The 22,863-nt window shown below is 42.0% G+C and overlaps 1 protein-coding gene across 1 annotated transcript in view; it reads left to right on the top strand.

Moving 5' to 3' along the window:
- The first annotated feature begins 20,505 nt into the window (after positions 1–20,505).
- The window catches only part of CEP68 (centrosomal protein 68), a 45,443-nt gene continuing 43,085 nt past the window's right edge, over positions 20,506–22,863 (top strand). Inside the window, exon 1 of the mRNA XM_027865415.1 lies at positions 20,506–20,621. The gene's annotated coding sequence lies outside the window, so the exon portion shown is untranslated. The remainder of the gene's footprint in view (positions 20,622–22,863) is intronic.

The following is a 22,863-nucleotide window of genomic DNA, read 5'->3' as shown; positions in this document are numbered from 1 at the left end:
TAGTACACTCTGTGAATTGTTGAAAAAGTACCTGGTTTTGAATTATTATATTACTAACCTCTAGAAGCATGGTGAACTATTCAAGTTTACTTGTAATGTATGGTATTAATTTGTTAAAGAAGAGAATTCAGCCTTTTTTTTAAAAAATCACCTTTTCTTCTTAAGATTTCTATATGTGTCAGAAAACAAATAGGACTTTAAATATTTTCAAAGAAATTATTTTTGTTTACTTCAAAAAATTAGAGTATACAAATGGGTAAATATTTTCCAGTTTTTCTGGCTTTTACTCCTTGGTCCTAACAGACTATTTTTTTAAAAAATTTCATATATTATCCTACCTTCACCAAACTCCCTCACAGATGTGATAATGTAATTGTTTTCTGCATTAATTTTTTCCTGTTCTATCCCTACAAATACTGTGTCCATAGCAAGAGGAGCAACACCTCCAAAACAGCAGCACAACTACCATCTGAGTATCTACCATATTAGAAGGTATGAAGAAAATCCATTAGTTGGAACTCCTGGAAAGTCAGTGATAAAGACAATGCTGAAAAATAAGAGGGTATATCTTTCGGTTTTCCCTCTCTAAATTAAAATGCATTGCTTAGAATGATGTGTTTTACTCTGAGGTACTACCTCACACATATGAGATTGGCTAATATGACAGAAAAGGAAAATTATAAATGTTGGAGAAGATGTAGGAAAATTGGGATACTAATGCATTGTTGGTGGAGTTGTGAACTCATTTTGGACAGCAGCTTGGAGCTATGCTTAAAGGGCTATAAAACTGTAAGTACCCTTTGATCCAGCAATACCACTGCTAAGTCTATATCCCAAAGAGATCACAAAAAAGAAAAAAAGCACCTACTTTTACAAAAATATTTAAAGCAGCTCTTTTTTGTGGTGGCAAAGAATTGGAAATTGAGGGAATGTCCATTATTGGGGAATGGCTGAACAAGTTATGGTATATGAATGTAAATGGGATACTATTGTGCTATAAGAAATGAAGAGCAGACAGATTTCAGAAAAACTTAGAAAGATTTACATGAACTGATGTTGAGTAAAGTGAGCATAACCAGGAGATTGTTGTACACAGTAACAACAACATTGTGTGATCATCAACTATGAATGACTTAGCTCTTCTCAGCAATACAATGATCTAAGACAATTCCAAAAGACTCATGATGGAAAATGCTATCCACATCCAGAGGAAAAAAACTATGGAGTCTGAATGAAGATCGAAGCACACTATTTTCACTTTGTTTCATTTTTTTTCTTTCTTGTGATTTTTTCCCTTTTGTTCTGATTCTTCTTTCACAACATGACTAATGTGGAAATGTGTACATGTCAGATTTCTTGCCATCTTGGAGAGGAGTGAGGGGAGGGAGAGAGGGAGAAAAATTTGGAACTCAAAATCTTACAAAAAAATGAATGTTGAAAACTATCTTTACCTGTAATTGGAAAAATTAAAATAGTATAAAGAAAATTTTAAAAAGAATAGCTACCACAATGGCAGTGAATTACTTAACTTGAAAAGGCCACAAACCAAGACTAAAGTGGAAGGAAAGTTGGTGCCTGATTTTTTATGACTGTGCAGTCAATGCTGCCTCTGAGGCTGATATGCAACAGAGTATGGATCCACTTCAACCTGAGGTATATGGTCAATGGCTTCAGCATTGGTTGATGACAGTCTGTTGAGAACACTATGGAAGTGTTCAGCCCATCTCACTAGCATCATGTCCTTATTACTGATCAGTGTGGCTCCATTAGCGCTTAACAGTTGAGATGTACCAAAGGTCTTCGGTCCATAAGTAGCCTTCAGGACATCATAGAAGCACTTTGGATTGTTACCATCAGCATAAAACTGAATCTCATCTGCCCTCTTACTGAGTCAAGAATCCTGCATCTCTCTAAGCTTTGCTTGCACTTTACTTTTGATGCAGTTAAACACTGCCTTCTTAGAAAGGGTTGAATTATCTTGCTAGTAAACCCTACGGAGTTCTCAATTTTCATTTAAAAGTTTCTGAATTCCCCCATCATTTTCACCAAATTAATCCTGATGTTTGCAGGTGTTCTGGCCCAGAAGAGTAAATACAAATACAAATGCAAATACAAAATCTCTAAAAGCTGCCCACTCTTTCTCTGCTCCACTGTTGCCAATCATGTGTTGACTCAGCTTTCCCTCCAAGTCAGCAAGAAATTGTTCACCCACAGAGGAGGACTCTAACCTATTGATGTTGAGTCTGCTGACAGTGATCTTGCCTTGGGGTCGCTGCTTTTGTTGAATGAGAACGCTGAGGTTGGAGAAGATAAGTCTATGATCAGTACAGCACTCTGCACCACATATCTCAATCATTACTCTCACATCCTGTCTGTCTCTTTTCCTTACAATGGAGTGCCAAGGTTTGCTATGAAGATGCATCCAAGAAGTTTTATTGCATTCTGGTAAACAGTAGACGGTGCTGATGATGAGAAGGTCACGAGATGCATAAGTCTTCAGTAGTAAGTGACTGTTGCTATTTCTGATTCCATTCCTCCCAAGGACTCCCTACCACGTCTGATAGTCTGTGCTTACTCTTGCATTAAAGACATCCAGAATTATATGCTTGTCCTCTTTTGGCACATTGATAATGAGTGTCTTTATAAAATTTTTCTTTGACCTTATCAGAGTTCATCATGATAGGAGCATACACACTGATGATGGTGGCATGGTACTTTTCTTCAAGGGGCAATTACATTGCCATGACCCTGTCATTTATTCCTTTTGGGAGGCATTCAAGCTTGTTGACCAGATTAGATTTGATTTCGAAACCTACACCAGCTTCACGGAGCACCTCTTCACTGCAACCAGTCCAGAAAAAAGTATCCAGCTTTGACTTCAGTAAGCCGGCCTTCATTTGCCAGCCTTTTTTTACTCAGGGTTGCCATTTGGATGTGATACCTGCAGAGTTCTCTTGCAGCAAGAGCTATTCATCTTTCAGGTCTACTGGATTTTGTGTTGTCTATAAGTATGTATACATTCCATGAACCAAAAGTAAGTGGAATCATCTTTGCAAAAGTTTTTGTACATTTGTGTGTGTGTGTGTGTGTGTGTGTGTGTGTGTGTGTGTGTGTGTACCTTTAACTGCAGGGTAGGATCCCTGATTGCTGAGGCAAACAGGCCAGGGTTAGGTGAAATAGACAATATTTAGGGCACCATTTTTAGCCCATTCCTCATGCCAGGAGGTAAGCAGTGAGGTCCTTCAAAAAGGCTGCTCAGACACCCAGGAGACTGCCAAATCTCACTACTGCTTCAGTCCAGTGAGAAGATAACCCTATGGCTTAAGCCTGCCTTGTGCAGGGTGGTGACTACAGCTCTCAGTGTATCCGCACCTGCTGTTTCGTCATTTGCCTGTTGCCATAGGACTTTGAAATAGTAGGTAAAACAGTAACACGGTAAAATAATAAAATAGTTGAATAGTAAAACAATGAAATAGTATAATAGCAAAATGGTATGGGTGATGACTTTTGACTCAGGCATAAATTGGATTTAAATGAGGCGGAGTTAAACAAAGTCATCAGCTCACTCTCTCTTCCAGAGTCATGAGAGTCCAGTGGCAAGACAAAAGTCAAGACAACTGGCAATGGCCCGGGATGCAGTGGATGACTTAGAATCTTCAATGTCTGACTAATCTCTTAGCACTCCACAGTGCCTGCTTCTGCCAACAGCCCATTGAAATAACTTGTTCACATTGGCCTATTCCACCACATAAGTCTTCACATGGTTGAGGTAGGCACTCCCCCAACTCACCAATGGGGACCTATTGATTAACCTCAAACTGGTTTAGCCCATGTGCTGAGAGGGTTTTACTGGGGTCTGGCCACTATATGTGCTACAGCTTCTTGGAGCCACAGGTGAGAGTTGAGTGGCAGGCAGGTGGACACCAAAGGTAGATGATCAGCCCTGAAAAGGGCTTGGCAGCCCTCACACCAGAGCTACTAGTCCTCCCTGACCACCCCATACATCCCTATGATATATGATATGGATCTCTGTTACATAATACATAGTATACCCCAATATATAACATATCTCTATTATATAATATATCCTTATGTATAATATGTCCCTATGATATAATGTAAAATATATCCCTACGTATAATACAAAATATGTATCCCTATTCTATATAATATTCCAAATATAGAGGATGTTCTGAAATTCAGCAGTGCACCATTAGGGCTTTGCGTGGCTTGAGGGCATGCACAGTGCAAAGTGCACATGCTTTGTGCTCAGAACCAAGGCTGCAGTGAAGTTGTGAGATACAACACAGGCAAGTGCTGCCAGAAACACCTCGGATTCATTTTGCATTTGATTTTTAATTAATTTTTGGTTGTTGTACATTCAGAAACCTTTTACTGTTGCCAAATTTTTTTGTGATCCCACGGGGTCGCAGCCCACGGTTTAAGAAATGCTGCTATATTATGCTTTAAAATTTACAAAGTCTTTTACATAAATCTCATTATCTCACTCGCAGTAGCTCTGTAAGGCAGACACTATACAATTCTAATCCTGATTTTACAGGCAGGGAAACTGAAGATCAGAGAGGTCAGGATACTTGCTCCTAGTAAAACAAACAAACAAACAAAACCCTGGCATGTATTGTGTGTGAATCTGCTGTCAGAGCATACCTCCTAAGAAGAGATGCTTCTCAAAAAGTATTTGCCTGGCTCAAGCCCCTGCCCAGCGTCTGTAGCCCAACTTATGGCTAGGTCAGAACTCCTAAAGTCATCAAGGTCTAGCTATTCAATGACTATTATGCTAAGAGAACTCAATAGCACAGAACAAAAAGAACATTTGATTGGAACAGAAATGGAAATACAAAGAAACAGGAGTATTCTCAACAGCTGTACCTCAATGAAAACACTGCATAATCTGGGGAAGAATCCTCTATCCTTCCACAGTTACTGTTTCTAAATGAGGAAAGGAGGACAAAGACGGCACAGGTCTAGAGTACTTCTAAATAAAGTTTCTTCTGCTTGTGTGATGACTGAGTCAATCAGCTCTTCCCACTTGCTCCCACCCAGCATTGGCAGTTTTCTGTCACTACACAGGTCCAGAGCTCCTGGTTATCACTTTGTTCCCAACTATGGCGGTTCTCTGCAGCCTCTATGCGGGCAGATCATGGCAGGTTCCCCAGCTCTACTCACCCATATTCTCCATGTAACTCAGCCAGCAACGTGACTTGACATTTTCCCTCCTCCTTTGCCTACAAGGATTTTATCTTTTTTTTCCCTTAATTGGGGGTCAAGAGAACTGAGAGGGTGGAGGAATCTCGGGATAGAGTTGACCAAAAAAAGAAGGAAGGAGAAGAAGGAGGAGGAGGAGAAGGAGAAGGAGGAGAAGTAAAAGGAGAAGGAGAAGGAGAAGGAGGAGGAGAAGGAAGGAGGAGAAGGAGAAGGAAGGAGGAGAAGGAGAAGGAGAATAAGAAGGAAGAATAAGGAGAAGGAGAAGGAAGGAGAAGGAGAAGGAAGGAGAAGGAGAAGAAAAAGAAGAAAAGAAAGAAAGAAAAAATGAAAAGAAAGGGGAGTCATTGAAGTATTTTTAATGCACAAAGGAGAGCAGAAGGAATCATAAACAGGATAGCTTTAAAAGTTGCATGTTGAATATATTAGACACAAAAAAGAAAAACAAGCTCTAGACGAGAGACATTCATAGAGTCATATGCAATCCTCTTATGTTCTACTAAATGTATAGAAATGCTCACTTTGGCATGTGTTAAGTTCAGAATAAAAAATATATATCTGCATAAATATAGAAGATAGAGATGTTTCAACCTACTTACAAATATGCTTTCTTAGGCTCTGAGCGTTTGTGGGAAATGTAGTTCCTGATCAGACAGGCTTGTGCCTGCTGTGTGGTACACAGTGGATGCTTCCTCTCATTCAGCCTCTGCTAGTAATAAGTTTCTAGTAAATAACACTAAGTATGATAATCCACATTCATTAGTTTACACATAGTAAAGTCAGATGCAAATTACCTCAGATACACAGGTCACATGCAGGTCACCTAAGAATATATGCAACATCATGTCACAGAGATGGATACAGAAAATCAAACAGATATCATATGCAAACATATAGCTCATGGTAGCACACATTAGCATTACATGCAAAGTATCATTATACATGCAACAGAGACCGGTCAAACCCAGCCCTCATGAGCACGCATGGCTAATGTCATCCTCATATGAACATCACAGAACACTTAGAGTTCTAATGTAGTTAAAGAAAAAATGGACTTCTGATTGGCTAAAAAGTTGGGAATGGGGTTCATTCAAAAGGCACAACCTGGGGCCAGACAGGTGGTACAGTGGATAGAGCTCCCGCCTTGGAGTCAGGAGGACCTGAATTCAAATATGGCCTCAGACACTTGACACTTATTAGCTGTGTGACCCTGGGCAAGTCACTTAACCCTGATTGCCTCACCAAAAAACAAACAAAAAAAAACCCTACTGGAAAAGACACAACCTGGCCCTAATGCGCCTCCTTCTCTTTCCTCCCTGTCTGTGTCTGAGTGAGGAGGCAAGAGCTATTATAAGCCCTCAGTGGGGAGGAGGCCTTGGGCCTTTATCTCTTCCCTGGAACTGCTACCATGAGGGAGTAGAGCCTGGCTGTTGCTTCCATTGCTGTTGGGTCTATTCTTTTAACTTTTACGTAAGGGAGTATTGGAGATGGCTATGATCTTGTGAATTTTGAAAGAGAAGTATAATGACCACCGGAAGTCTAGGAGTTGGAGTCCATGCCAGGATCTGCGGGAGGTAGAACGCTGGTGAGGAGGTAGCTGAAGGCCAGAAGAGACCTGCTTAACCCAAGCCTAGCAGTAGCAGCTAGGAGCAGCTAGGTGGCACAGCGGATTGAGCACTGGACTTAGAATCTTCCTGAGTTCGAATCTGGCCTCAGACACTTACTAGCTGTGTGACCTTGGCCAAGTCACTTCACCTTGTTTGCCTCAGTTTCCTCATCTGTAAAGAGCTTGAGAAGGAAACGGCAAACCACATTAGTATCTGTGCCAAGAAAACCCCAAATAGGGTCGCAAAGAGTCAGACACAACTAAACAACAATAACCAGCAGTAGCAAAGATGAGTCAGTTTTGTGACATCTGCAAATGAAGTTGGTGGGACAAATGCTATCGCTTTTATGTTTAAGCCCACTTTCTCCATGGACCAAGATGATATAGGGGAGAGTGTGCCCTTAGGTCAGGGGGATGTTTCCATTTCTCTACTTGCTATGTCTCCTCAGCAAATATCCCTTTGAAAGAGCTGATTGATGTAAATTGGTTAAATGCTAATGGGGTGCTAATCGCTGGAGATTTATACTGGGGAGAAGATAGCAGAATGGGGGCTCAAGCCAATAAAAAGAGAAAAACACCTCCAATCCTTCAGGGGTCCCCTAGAACTCTGAGAAGAGAGAGATGTAGGACAGTGCGTCCAGAGTCTCACTACACTTACATTCAGTGGGTACTCGTGGCTACATTTGTAATTTCCTTGATCATCATCTTGGAAGCATCCTATGCCTGACCACTAGCTAGATAGTCTGCAAACCCTATGAGAGCAGGGATTGTTTCTTGTGTTGTTTGTTTGCTTGCTTGCTTTTATATTCCCAGTGCCTAGCACACAGTAGGCATTTAGTAAACACTTGTTGTTTGGTTGATTTTAGCTATCTGTTCTACACCCTTGGCAATCTCAGATCGGTCCTGGACTGCAGTTCCATTCCTGGATTGGTAGATGTTGCAGGATGACTGGTGCTGCCTCCAGTTCCTAGTGAGTCAAGTTCTATAGGCAGCCCTAATTCCTTTGGGACTTCACAGCTAGATTACTAGGCAGGAAAGGGGCAACCCCTGAATTCAGCCCACCTGCACTGTCTCAGTGGAGCTTACCCTTAGCCCAGGAGTCTCAATAAGCTTACCAAATCCCCTAGAGGGCGCCAACATGCATCTTCATCTTCTTCCAGATCAGACCTAGATTCTTCGTCAGTTGCCATCTGTTCATTGACAATGAGTAGATGGTCCATCTAAGAGAGTGTCTTCTCACTTTTCAATCACTTCTGTCTTTTTTTTGTTGTTTTTTTTGGCCAGAAAGCATGACTAACTTCTCTATGTGGGGTAGACGGTTGTGGCATATCATCTCCATAGTTCCCTCATCATTCTCCAGGGCTACTTCATTGACTGGCACATCACCCAAGCTGCCAATTAGTTTATTTGAAGTTGTTCTCCATTGTTCACTTAAGGTTTTTCTTGGATACCAAATTTACATAGCAGGATTTTGCCCAGTGTTTCTGATGGTGAATTTCATTTTTTTTCCCTTTCCACATTCTCCAGTGGTGATACCACTGCTAGGCAGTGAACCTCCCTCAATAAAATCTTTCAGACAAATGATGTGCTCACTGTGAATCTCTACATTTTCTCTGTTGTCTGAGATCCCAAGGCATATTATAGAGATCAACAGAGTGACTTGGATCTGGCCCAAACATCAGGAGGCACTGTATATAATTAAAATGCTCTGGCGGTGGGTCTCTATAAGAATGGGATGGAGGATGAACAGGTTATGTTTGTAAATGAACATGAGGGAACACTATTGTGCTATAAGAAATGGTGAAGGTGGGGGATGGTTTCAGAAAAACCTGGGAAGACCTGCATGAGTAAACTGAACAGAGTCAGAACAATTTATACAACAAAAACAATATTGCAAAGACAAACAACTCTGAAAGACTCAGGAATCTGATCAGTGCAATGACCAGCCACAATTCCAGAGGATTCCTGACAAAATATTTGACCCACCTCAAAATAGAGGTGATCAACTCAAGAGTGTGGATGGAGGTATATTTTTAAGGGGGCATGGCCCACGAGGGAATTTGTTTTACTTCTCCATACACGTTCACAATGTTTTCCCCTCATTTCTTAGTAGGGGGAGGGAAACATGGGTAAGAGAGAATTCAGAACTGAAAATAAAATGAAATTGAATTTTTTTTCTTTTTTTTCACATTTTGATTAATTCATTTTGAATTATCAACAATCACTTCCATAAGCTTTTGAGTTTTAAATTTTTTCCCCCTCCCTCTCCACCTCCCTCCCCAAGACAGTGTGCAATCTGATATAGGCGATACATATACATTCCTATTAAACATATTTCCACATTAGTGATGTTGTAAGTCATCTTTTGCTCTTAAAGAGGAACAATGATATCACGAGCATGATGTCTTGACTTGCATATGAATTGGATTTAAGTAAGGCAGAGCTATGCAAAGTCATCAGCCTTGATCTTTCCTCCTGAGTCATTGAAGTCCAGTGGCAAGACAAAGGTCAAGATGACTGGCATGGCTTAGGATACCTTCTTTCTCTATGAAGGGTCTCAGCTTTTTTTTTTTTAAACCACCTAATTTCTAAGAACTCCCTTTTCTAGGCAGGACTTCTGGGAAGGCCTCACAACATCAGGTAGCCGTACACAGTGCAATCACTGAAATATCTGCTTGCCCTGTTGGCTTCTTGTTGTCTATCAGACCAGTATCCACAGCCATGCCTCCCAAAGGAAAAGAAGATTCAGGTGTAGAGGCAAATGTTGCTCTCATCCGTATCTGCAAAGGCAGGGCATCATTTGTCAGCTTGCATTAAAAAGAAAAGGCTAAACTCAAAATAATGAATTTGTAAGCTACTGTTACCTCCTTTACACAGTCCAGCCTACACATAAGTCACCCCAGCATCAGTGAGTCCTCCAGAATATCCAAAAGATCTGGATGCTGGGCTTTGTTTTTTGGGGGATGCAGTGTGGAGAGTGATTTCTTAGGAAATACACCACCATTTTTTCCATCACTTGATCTCTTCCCACCCTGGGATCAATACCATTGCATTAGTACCATGAAACACCCACTATCATACAATCGTATGTAGCAACCATGGAGGTTGCTGTGGAGGATAGATTTGGCTTGCCAGTATTCAAGCCTTTCTGCTCTATCCTTCCTGCTAGACAGTAGCATGGTAGAATCTTTCCCAGGAGTTCCTCTCTCCCCTTTGGGAGCTAGTTTAGAATGTGATCTTTAGCTTATATGAACTGATGCAAAACAAAGTAAGTAGAACCAGGAGAATATTGTACACAGTAACAGCAATATTGTAAAGACAACGAACTATGAAAGACTTAGCTACTCTAATCAAAACAATGATCCAAGACAATTCCAAAGGACCCATGATGAAAAATGCTATTCACCTCCAAAGAGAGAACTGATGAATTCTGAGTGCAGGGGCAGCTAATGGTGAAGTGGATAGAACACCCTCCCTGCTGGAGGAACGGAGTTCAAATCTGGCCTCAGACCAAATACTTGATACTTATTACTTGTGTGACCCTGGGCAAGTCACTTAACCCCAATTGCCTTAAAAAAAAAAAAAAAAGAATTCTGAGTGCAGATTGAAATATACTTTTTTCACTTTATTTTTCTTCCTTTTTTTCAACATGGCTAATTATGAAAATATTTTTTTTGCATGTAAAATTGATGTCATATTATTTCTCAATGGGAGGGGGAGGGATGAGAAGGAGAGAGTATTTGAAACTCAAATTTTTTAAAAAATAAATGTTAAAAAGAAAAAATAGAATTTAATTAAATAATAATAAAAAAAGTGATCTTTTTTTTTCAGGTCACTCTCTTCTCCTTCCTACCTTCTTTATCTCAGTACATTTAATCAGCCACAATCAGATACAGCTGTTTTTCATCTAGGGCTAGCATAATGGCCCACAGGAAGGTCCAGGTGGTCACTTTCTCCTTTTTATGGAGTTTATGTAGCAGGCCAAGCTGGCTACATCTTTCTCTCAGGGTCCGAGGGGTACTCTGAGAGATTTGGGGAAATCTTTCCCCTACTGCCATTGGCTTGAGCAACTATTGGTTGTAAATCCTACCCTCCACTCCCACCCCAGACACCTAACTAATAGTGACAACACTCTAGTTCCATTTAACCTTTTAACATCAATCTGTTTTTACAAAGGGACATTTACTTCAAAGACATAGCAAGAACAAAACTAAAAACATTTCCTTCAAACACCTCAGGGGAATACTTTCCCTTATCCCACCTTATTCTCTGGAGAGAATGGGCTCAGGCTTAGCTCAATTTTACATAGCATTGGTCACCAAGCTCATGTCTAAAATTTGATATTGCTGCTGGATGATTCCTCATCTTAGCTATGAATGCGCAGGGTTTGGAATGTCACTTCTGATTGGTCCTTGGGATAGTGATGCTAGGCGGGCTGCAGAACCTGAATGAGGAACAATGGGACACTCTAAATCTTACCATTCTGATTTGTTTTTGTTTTTTGTTTTGTTTTGTTTTGTTTTGTTTTTTGAAATTTACAAAGCTGGAGTCTTTAATCCCTTCACCTAAAATGAAAAAGAACAGATACAGAAGCAAAGGACCAAGATTTGTTTCATGGGGCTATGTGTCAGGGAAGAAGGCCCAAAGTGTCTCTGATTATAGCCTTATCTCTTACCAAATGTCATCAGTTAAAAAGAAAGCAGCTGGAAAAGCATGTCAGAGACCAAAGCCTTTTGGAGGCATCTCTAATTCTGCAACCTGGAACCAGTTAGGACTGTCTACACATACTCCAACAATTCTCTAAAGCATTCCATTATACTTCATCATGACTCTCCTAGAATCTGGGGAAGAGACACTCTAGGAATATTCTAGACCCCATTACATGTATACCTGATAAAAAGTTTATTACAATCACAATAGCTTAGAGACCCCAGTTAGGAAAATTTTTAACATTTACACAGAGATTTGGTCCTCTGTCTTAACGAACATTTTCTTTTTATCTCTAGCTAATAGTCGACAGCCTCTTTATGTTTGAGGTAAAAATTAAGATACAGGAAATGTTTAGGTATATATACATATATAATGTGTGTATATATATAATATATACATGTGTGTGTATAGACATACATATACACACACATATATGTGTGTATAGACATACATATATATATATATATATATATGCAATGTGAGCAAAGTATATTACACTGTCTATTATTGGACAAGCCCAGGGAGGAAGTTGGGAAAGAGATGACTTTTTTTCAGGGGTAGGGTGGGGAGGGAAGGACTCTTCCTTTACTCCTTGAAGAGATAGATACAATCAGTAGCTTCACCATTAATCTTCTCTTTAAAATGTCTATAGGCACCTAACAATCTTTCCCTCAATGTTTTCCTTCTCTGCTGCAACTCAGCTCTCTTTTTACTTTCTCCTATTGGCTTCTCCTTTAGCTCGTGCTCCTGAATCGGGGGTGGGGAACCTGGGTGGGGCCAATGTGGCCTCGAGGTTGCAGGGCTCCCCACCCATGTCCTATGCCACTGATTCTTTCTGACTCAGGCACCATACCCACATCTCTGCTGCTGCTTCTCCTGCTCTCCACTTCTTCCTCTCAGTTCATGAATTCAAGGCTGTGTGTACCTTTAAGAACTCCTGGGTGTGCCTCCAGTCTGCCTTCTGGCTGAAAGATAGGGATAGTTCCAAGACATTGTTAGAGCTGAGAGGGAATGCTTGTCCCTCTAAACTATGAGTCCCAGGATGCCAATCAGTTCTTACATGTCTAACACATAGCATCATAGAACATCAGAGATGAAAGGGACCTCAGAGGTTACTGATGGAGCCCAAAGGTAGACTTGCCCAGGGTCACTTAGCTAGTTAGTAGCAGGACCAGTATCACAGCCTCTCTGTCCAAGCCCTTGCTAGGTATGTGAGTGTTTATCTGGGTATCTCTGGGTATTATCTGTGTGTATTTATGTGAATCTGTATGTGTGTGTATTGCTCTTAGGGTTCACCCTTTCTGACTCCATTGCCCCAGGACTGGATATACTTAGTGATTTGGAGGATCTCTGGTCAGTCCCTACCTTCTGTCCATTCACAAGCAGAGTCCAAGGAAGTGTGTCATTATACTCTTAAGCACTCTTTTCTGAGCAGTCCCCTCCTCTGATATAAAAAAAAATATTTTCCTATTTCCCTGCGTCCCCATTCCAAGTCTTTGGTTTGAAAGTGAGAGCTGAATATAAGAGGCAGCAGGGCAGCTAAGTGGCGTGATGGACTGAGCTCTCGTCTTGGAGTCAGGAGGATCTAAGTTCAAATCCAGCCTTCAGACACTTGACACCTACTAGCAAGTCCTGGGCAAGTCACTTAACTCTGATTGCCTTACCAAAAAAGCAAAAAAAAAAAGAAAGAGAAAGAAAATAAGAGGTAGTGATATATAGTGGAAAGAACACTTGAAGTAGGTAAAGATCTTACTTTTAGTAGTTATTACCTGTAGTGTAACAATACCTGAGTTGCTTCACCTTGTCTCAATTTCCTCATATATAAAATGAGGCTGATGGACTAGATCAGAGGTCCTCAAACTTATTTGGCCTACCACCCCCTTTCCAAAAAAAAATTATTCAGTGCCCCCCTGGAAATTCTTTAACCTATTAACGGGCTTTTTTTTTTTAATTTGCATCATTTCAAAAAATATAAAATGACATATCTTAAATTTAATAATTTATTGTAAATTTATGGGTTTTTTCCTGCATTGAAATATTGATGATGCAATATTGTGTCATGTAACTGTATAGTATCATATATAGTAAGCAAATCATTACACATACATTTTCCTGCCGATGCATGCTGGACTTTGAGACAATGCTTGACAGGCTAGCCTGCCAACACTTGCTTGTAAAGCACGTTGACAGACTTGATCACTGATTGGCTATTACATGAATTTTGTGTGTTTATTTGAAAAATAATGTAATCACTATGACTTTAACTCTGTTATACAACAGATGAAACATGAATGAACAATTTTTCAAAATTTTCTTCTCTACTTTCCTTATGCTTTCACCACCCCCTTATTTTTATTCAATGCCACCCAATTGCACCGGAGGCTACTACTGCCCCCCTGGATCATTCCAGTACTCCCAGGGGCAGTATCGCCCACTTTGGGAAACTATGAGGTCCAGTTGTACTTCCTTTGATCCTATAAATAGAGTCTCCTCATCCCCACTCCAATGTTTAGTTTGCTGAGAGGGTGTCTATGATGCATTCTTTTTAAAAAAATTTTTTTTGTTTATTTTTAGTATCTGTGTTCGCTTTTACAAGATTTTGAGTTCCAAATTTTTCCCCCTCCTTCCCCTCTCCCCTCCCCAAGACAGCATGCAATCTGATATAGGCTATACATGTACAATCATATTAAACATTTCCATATTAGTCATGTGAAAGAAGAATCAAAACAAAAGGGAAAAACCATGAGAAAGAAAAAAAAAGAGAAAATAGTATGCTTCGATCTGTATTCAGACTCCACAGTTCTTTCTCTGGATATGGATAGCATTTTCTACGATGCATTCTTGCATGCCCCACATATTACCTGGCAAAGGACAGGCTGAGAATGAAGGTATTGAAAGAAGATTCCTACAACTAAAGGGTCCTAGGAGAACAGATTTAGAAGGGACAGTTACCCTGAGAGAATTCATTGAATCTAACCTCCTCATTCTATAGATGAAGAAACTGAGCCTCATATAGGTTAAGTAACTTAATCAGTCACAGGAGTACAGTCAGAATTTGAACCTAGGTCCTCTGCTTTCAAATCCAGTACCCTTTTCACTTCATCATCCAAGAAAGCAATTCCCGTGGAGAAGGGGCCAGCCATCCCCACCACTTGCCAACCAATGGCCACACATAGGTCAGGCAAGCCAGCCTAGCAGGGCATCTTGAAGGAGGGACAAGAGGCAGCAGGAGCCAGGTAAGTCAAATCACCACCACCACCTTGATGACCACTTCCTTAGGACCCCAAGGTAGACAGCCCAGGACCCTGATTCTGACAGTGCTGGAAACAGCAGTACCTGTAAAACTACCAGACTTACTTCCAGCCCAACCCTGCTGTCATCTTCCACGAGGGAAGAAAGCATTATAGAGAGGGGACCCACCTTCCTCATTACCACCAGCAGTAACTGTTGACCAAATACCACTCATAGTCAGATAGGTGTAGGAGGGTGGGGGGGTGGGGCTCCTGGGGGGGAGTTTCCCCCCATTCGACCTTCTAGACCATCAGACTTGCTTCCATTCCAACCCTCACAGCCATCATCCAGGGAAGCAACTCCTGAAGAGAAGGGGTCAGTCATTTCCACTAAATGCCAACCAATGACCACACACAGTCAGACAAATTAAAGCAGCAAGGCATCCTGAGGGAGAGGCAGCATAAGTCGGGTAGTCAAATTACCATCACCACCTTGACACATTTTCCCTCTGATGAAGGCAGCCCAGGACCGCTTGGAATAGCTATGCTTACAGCCCAGTAATCTCAGCCATCATCGTAGGAAGCATCCCCTGACGCCTGCTCCTACCGGTTCCACAGCCAGAAAGACTAGAGACCCAGAAAGGAAAATTTTTGCCACCAAAGTCCTTGGCATCATCAAATGATTCAATGTCAGAAACTGATATCACTTTATCAGCGGGAATGACATCAAAGAAGAGGCATTTGCTTTGCTGCCGCATCCTTGGGAATCATGGGACTTTTCCATTTGACTTACGGCTGAAACCTTCCTATATGTTGTCATGCCCATCTGAGCTTGTTGAGAGCAGAGACTATCTTACTTATCTTCTTGTATCTCCAGCACTTAAGGCAGTGCTTTGCACACAGAAAGGGCTTAATAAATGCTTTATTCATTTAAATCTTGGACATACAATACGGTATGAGTTCTAAATGGTCATCAAACACCCCCACCATCACCACCACCCCACTAAATGCCTCAATCCATTCTGGTTACATAGTTACTCTCCTCCAAAGACCGTGATATTGAATAAACTTTGAACTCTGATGCAGATTTCTCCCACACTCTTTGAAGGGACTAGAAAACCCTCAGTTTCCAGTTCTTTGCCACCATACATAAAGAGCTGCTATGAATATTTTTGTTCATATGGGTCCTTTCCTTTTTTTCTTTGCTCTCTTTGGGATATAGATATAGCAATAGTAGTTGCTGTTTGTCCTTCATGCTGAAAGAGGACCATGACATCAGGGAGGGGATGCCATGACATGCAAGTGAATTGGATTTGAGTGAGGGAGGGCTGTGCCAAGTCACCAGCCTCACTTTCTCCTCTGGAGCCACCTGGGTCTAGTGGACAGATATGGATCAGGACGACTGGAGATGGCCCAGGATGCAGTGGGGGACCTTGGCCTTTTCAAACTAAGGTCTTTAACAGGTCTCAGGTTTTTTGTTTTTGTTTTTTTGGTGAGGCAATTGGGGTTAAGTGACTTCCCCAGGGTCATACAGCTAGTAAATGTCAAGTGTCTGAGGTCACATTTGAACTCAGGTCCTCCTGACTCCAGGTGCTCTATCCATTGTGCCACTTAGCTGCCCCGACAGGTCTCAGTTTGACTGAGGCAATGCCCATTCAGTAATTAAAGATTAATAAGAAACGAGGCAAAGAATGGCTTCTTTAAAAAAAAAAAAAAAAAGATCTGGGAGAAGACCCTCAGGGTTTCTGGCCAAAACAGAAACAATTGCGGTAGCATTGCTGAGGCAAAGGGTATGCAGTTTTATAGTTTTTGGACATTATTCCAAATTGTTCTCCAGAATGTCTGGACTACTTCACAGCTCCACCAATAGTGCATTAGTGTACCTATTTCTCCACTCCCCCTCCCACATTTCTCATTTTCCTTTTCTGCCAAGTTGGCCAATTCGACAGATGTGAGGTGGTACCTCAAGCCTCATCCTTCTTGATCTCTTTGCAGACTGTGACATTCTTGATTACCCTTTCCCCTTGATACTCTCTTCCATCTAGGTTTCTATGACACTGCTCTCTCCTGGTTCTCCCCCTCACTGTCAGATTGTTCCTTTTCAGCCTTTGCTAGACCTTCATTCAGATCACACCCACCAACCATGGGTGTCCCCCAGGGTTCTCTCATGGTCCCCAATCTTCTCCTTCTATATTATTTCACTTAGTGATCTCATCAACTGTCAAGGATTCAATTGTTATTTCTATGTCAATGATTCTCAGGTCTATTTATGCAGTCTTAACCTATCTCTCAACCTTCAGTCCTGGCATCTCCAACTGCCTCTTGAACATCTAGAACTAGATAATCTTAAAAGCTGAACTCATTATCTTTCTTCCCAAAGTCTTCCCTCTTTCTAACTTCCCTATTATTGTCAAGAGTACTCCCATCATTCCAGTCACCTGGGTTGGCAACTTAGCCGCTAATTCTGGACTTCTACATCTCTCAACCCCTATTCAATCATTTGTCAAGCCCTACCCATACTATCTTCATAACATCTCTTGCATATACCCCCTTCTCTCCTGTAACACTACTACCATCCTGGCAAAGTCCCTCCTTATCTCGCTACTAGACTAGTAATACCCTGCTGGTTGGTCTCTCTGGCATCACTTTCCCCATTCCATCAGAATAAAGTAAGCAAAAAAAAAAAAAAAAGAAAAGAATAAAGTAAGCAGAACCAAGGAAACCATACATACAATGGCTACAAGTTGTCTACAAGTTTAAGATATGTTTAAAGATTATCCAGTTCTAGATGTCCAAGACGCAGTAAACAAAGAGAACGACAAAATAAAGATATATACTAAATATTTATAACTAGTAATAATTGAAATGTTTTTAAAAGTGTAAAAGAATAGCATTCACGGTGAGAGCTCTCACATCCTGGCAGATGGTATCTTTCTCTAATGGTCCTTGACTGAGGGTTCCTGCATAGCAAGTATAGACTCCAGTTTACCTAGCTCTGATGCTGCAGTCAGCTTCAGACTAGACAGAAGTTAAAGCTGGGAGGGTCACTAAGTGGTGCAGTGGATAGAGCTCTGGCCTTGGAGTCAGGAGGATCTGAGTTCAAATGCAGCCTCAGACACTTGACACTTACTAGCTGTGTGACCCTGGGCAAGTCACTTAACCCCCATTGCCTCACAATAAAAAAAAAAAAAAAAAAGAATTTAAGGCCAGGCATTACATAGAGCAGTGATTGCTGGCCCAAAGGCTTCATGGGGCTGTAGTGGAGCTGAGGTCTCAGAGTTTTCTCTGATGCCATGACAACATCCATCTGGTCTTTTCAAACATTTTGGGTTTTGCCCTTTTGTTAACAATTCAATCTGTCCTTGTTGAATATTTTTATTACAACTCTGTTAGAATAAGAGGCAGTAACATCTATAGCTTCAGTGTTAGATTTAGAGGCTAGGAAATCCTGCCTCTGACACTAATTAACTGTGTGACCATAGGCATGGCATTATCAGGTATGACAACCTAAATAAACCTGTTTCCTCATCTGTAAAATGGGAATAGTAATTAACCCAGAGTACTGACCTCGTGGGATTGTTGTGATGTTGAAATGAGATAAAAAGTATAAAACATTATATAAACATCAGGATTCATGATGCGAGGCCTGGTCAATCAAGCAGAAGACATGATGAAATGCTGACTCCGATTTCCCATTGGCCAAATAGAATATCTGAATGTTACAAGCACTGCAACAATAAAAGGTCTAAGAGGAAGGTTACTGCATATTCAGGTAGTTTAGTCCTGGAGTGTATCGGCCAATATGCATTTTTAAAAGCACCTATTACGTGCCAGGCACTGTGCTGAATGTTGGGGATACAAAGAAAAGCAAAAGATTGTCTCTCCTCTGTAGGGGCTCACAATCTAATGGGGGAGAGAACAAGTAAACAACTATTTACAAACAAATTACACTGGAATCAAAAGGAAATAATCAACAGAGGCCACCCACTGGAAATACAGAGGAACTGGGAGAGGCTTCCAAGAAGATAGGATTTTAGTTGGGACTTGAAGGAAGCCAAACCACTCCAGTATCTTTGCCAAGAAAAACCCAAATGGGGTCACAGAGTGGAACACAACTGAAATGAGTGAACAACAACTGAAGGAAGAGAAGAGGCAGACATGAGAAGGGAGAGCATTCCAAAGGGACAAAAAAGAACTGGAGCTGAGAAATGAGTGTTCTGTTCCAGGAGCAACGTGGAGATCAGTGTCACTGGATCAGAGTATGTGGGGGAGATGAAAGTGTAAGAAGACTGGGAAGGTAGGAAGGAGCTAGATTTGGGAGGTCTTTGAATGGGAAACAAAGGATGTACCATCAACTTTGAAAGACTTAGCTATTCTGATCAAGACAATGATCCATGACAGTTCCAAAGAAATCATGATAAAAAATGCTATCCTCCTCCAGAGTGAGAACTAATGGACTCTGAGTGCAGATTAAAGCATATTTTTTTTACTCTGTTTTTCTTGCTTCCTCCCCCCCCATGATAACATGGAAATGTTTTGCATGACTTCATATGTGTAGTGGGTATTCTATTTCTTGCCTTCTTGATAGGAAGGGGGAGGTGATGAGAGGGAGAAATTTTGGAACTGAAAATAAAAAAAAAATTTTTTTTAAGTCTTGTGTTTCAGGGAAGCTATGTGGCACAGTGGATAAAGCTCTGGCCTTGGAGTCTGGAGGACCTGAGTTCAAATCAAGCCTCAGACACTTGACACTTATTAGCTGTGTGACCCTGGGCAAGTCACTTAACCCTGATTGCCTTACCAAAAAAAAAAAAAGTCTTATGTTTCACTTAAGTGGCCTTTAAAAACCAAGGCCCATCTCCATATTGAGATGAGGCATTATATAGAACTTTTGTAAAGGTGTCTTTAACAACAATTTTTAAAAATTCTGCCCTGCCCCCCCCAAAAAGATTTAATAGCTTAAAACTGCACAAAGACCAAAGACCTTTTTTTTAGTGAATTTGGGTCATACCTCAAAGTACCAAGAAAAATAATAGTATTTAAGTAGTGCTTAAAGATTTGCAAAGCACTTTACAAATATTATATCATTAGTTCCTCACAACGACCCCGGGAGGAGGGTACTAATCATTATTATCATTACCCCCTTTTGCAGATGAGAAAACTGAGGCAGCCAGAGGCCCAGTCCGGGGGACAGACAGCAGTGTCTGAATCTGGATTTGAATTCAGGTCTGTTGTGACTCCAGGGCCCGCGCTTCATCCTAGGGGGCATGGTAAAGATGGAAGGATGGATGGATGGATGGATGGATGGATGGATGGATAATTGAATGACTGAAACGGCCAGAATTGCAGTCTTTAACCTCATTTTAGGTCGTTTCCTCTCTCTTCCCCCTTCCCCTTCTCCTTTCCCCGCTCTTCTCCCCACCACCACCCCCCTTCCCTCACCACCCTGCCCCCTCCGAAGGCTCAGAGGACCACTGCGCTCAAATCTCACAACTCAAATTGGGAAACGACTTCCAGAGCGCAGCAACCAGAGAAGGGGCGGGGCGGAAGGGGAGGCTCCCCATTGGCCGAGACCCACCGCCGGAGAGCGGATTGGCTAAGGAAGGTCAGCCCTGGCGCCAGATCCGGGGGATTCCCGCTGGGGGCGGGGCCCCGGGCGGCGGGGAGGAGCCTTCGCCGCGGGGAGGGAGGAGAGGAGGGGAGGAGTGGGCTGGGGCGACCGTGCTGCAGGGGCCTCGGCCTGGCGCGCCGCGGCTAGTCCCCTCTCACACCCCCGGCAGCCCCGGGAGGTGTCGGGACCCCAGGCCTTTTGGGTTCGATGTCTCGGCAGGACAGTGGATTCCTGGGCACTGACGGTAGGGGCCTTGAGGGGGCGGGCGCGGCGAACGCCGAGCCCCAAGCCGGGCCACCCCGCCCTCCTCGAGGCGGGCCGAGGCCGAGCCCGCAGCCGGGCCCCCTCTGCCCTGGGCATGGCGGCCGCCCAGCGCGCGACCTTTGCTGGAGCCGGACTATGCGCGCGTGGGCATGTGCGGCCTCCTCCTGGGTGCCCCCCATTTTGCTGGTGGTTGTTCTGGGCCCTTGGGGAAGGGCGTGCATGTGTGGATTGTGCAGTTGGGGGTCGCAGCGGGGGGCGAGAGGGGGGCCGCTGGACCCTGAAGAGTAAAACATGCAGAGGGTGGAAAATGCCTGCGCGTTCTGCGTGTGTGTATCAACAGGCTTTGTGCGTGTGCGTTTGTGTGCGTGCGCGCTGCAGGAGGGGGCAGCGAGTTCAGGGTCAGGGCGGCCTGAATTGGGAAGCCCTTAATAAATGCTTTCTCTCGGCCTCTTTTCTTGGTCGCTGTCTGTCTGTTTCTTTCACCTGTCTTTATTATCTGTCTATATCTACTTATAGTTGTCCCAAATCATACTTATAGTTGCTACCTATCTCTCTTCCTGTTTATTTCAGTGTTTTTATCGTTTTGTTTCTATCACCTAGTTTTATCGTGTCTCTACTTATCTATATCTGTCTCTGCCTATTCTTTCTATCTCTACCTACCTATTTATTCCTGTGTCTCTATTTTCTATCTAAATCTTTACCATCTCTCTAAACTTTCCTATTTCTCTGTCTCCTTCTGTTTCTATCATCTGTCTATACCTTCCTGTATCGTTACTCACCCATCTCTACCTATCTCTGTCTTGTCGCGACATCCATCCATGTATATACATTTATCATCCATCCATCCATCCATCCATCTATCATCTATCAGTCATCTATCATCTATCATCCATCCATCCATCCACCCACCCACCCGGTAAGGAGTAATGCAGAATCCTTACTGGAGGCAGTCGAGTTAATTGCCTGGGAGAACCTAAAGAAATGTGCGCCATCTCCCGGGTGAGAGGTGGTAGCACATCTGTGGGCCTCTTGTGAACAGCTGCTTGCCTACGCAATGGTTGTTGTTGGAACTCAATTTCCTTTTGAGCTGTTCTGGGGCCCCAGGCTGTTCTTTCCTGGTTTTGTTCATTAGGGGCCAGGTGTCCTGTGTGGGAGTAGGGCAGTTTTTCTGTTTGCTGCAGTTCCAGACAGTTATTCTGAAGACCTGTTGCTCACCCATTGAAGGAGAACTGTCAGGCAATAGAAAAAATGAACTTTTTATTGTGATAACAGATTCTTCAGGGCTTGATTGTAAAAGCCTCAGATAATAAAGCGGCGTGTATTTTAAAGCTCTCACCATCAGATCAGTTAGGGAACAGGAAAATACAAGACCTTTTGAAAAAAATTACTAGGCTGGGTTCAGCTAACAGCAATTGTGTTGTATGTGATTTAAAAAAAAAAAATTAAAGGAAATGGGCCAGTGCCAGTTAGTGGTGAGGTTAATAACAACTTACAAAAGTTTAGATAGTAACTTGGGGTTGGGTGGAACTTTAAAAAAATATCAAACACATTCTCATACTGTAGACTACAATTTTGGAACATGGAAGGAAATTTGTTGCTAAACAAATTCATGAAGAGCTAAGAGACTTAGGTTACAAATTTTATATGGTCACAGACCACAAGTAAGTTGTTTCTTAGAGCTGAGGATTTCAGGTTTTTGGTGGTGGTTTGGGGTCTGAATAAGCATGATGATAAAATGATAAAATAACAGGTCAACTTGCCTCTAACTGCATAGCTAAATTAGAGGAAACAGTGAAGTCATGTTTTTCATTTCCTGCTGTTCTCCCTAATTATTCTCCTCATCCTCATCTAGCTCCTTCCCCCACCCCAGCCCCTTCGGACTACCTGAATCAATTCTGGACACCTGGGTTATGAGGGGGAAATAATAACAGATTGAAATCATAGAATTTTAAGGTTGAAAGAGAGGTCATCTATCTAACCTTTTCATATCACAGCTAAGAAACTGAGGCACACAGATTTTAGTTTTAAATACTGAGCTCTTGTCACTAAACCTGATGTCTCATTAATTAAAATGGGAGTGAGAAAAATCTCTCCAGCTAAATTAACTGAACATTTTTTAAAGTAAGTTTTTATTGATTTTTTTTTGTTTTTTTACATCATCATAGTTTCCCCAATATATCTCCCCTCCCACTTCCAGAGAGCCATCCCATATAACAAATAGT

Source organism: Vombatus ursinus, unplaced genomic scaffold (genome assembly GCF_900497805.2).
Source record: "Vombatus ursinus unplaced genomic scaffold, bare-nosed wombat genome assembly UNPS02014778.1, whole genome shotgun sequence".
NCBI lineage: Eukaryota > Metazoa > Chordata > Mammalia > Diprotodontia > Vombatidae > Vombatus > Vombatus ursinus.
This window is presented reverse-complemented; position numbering and strand designations above follow the sequence as displayed.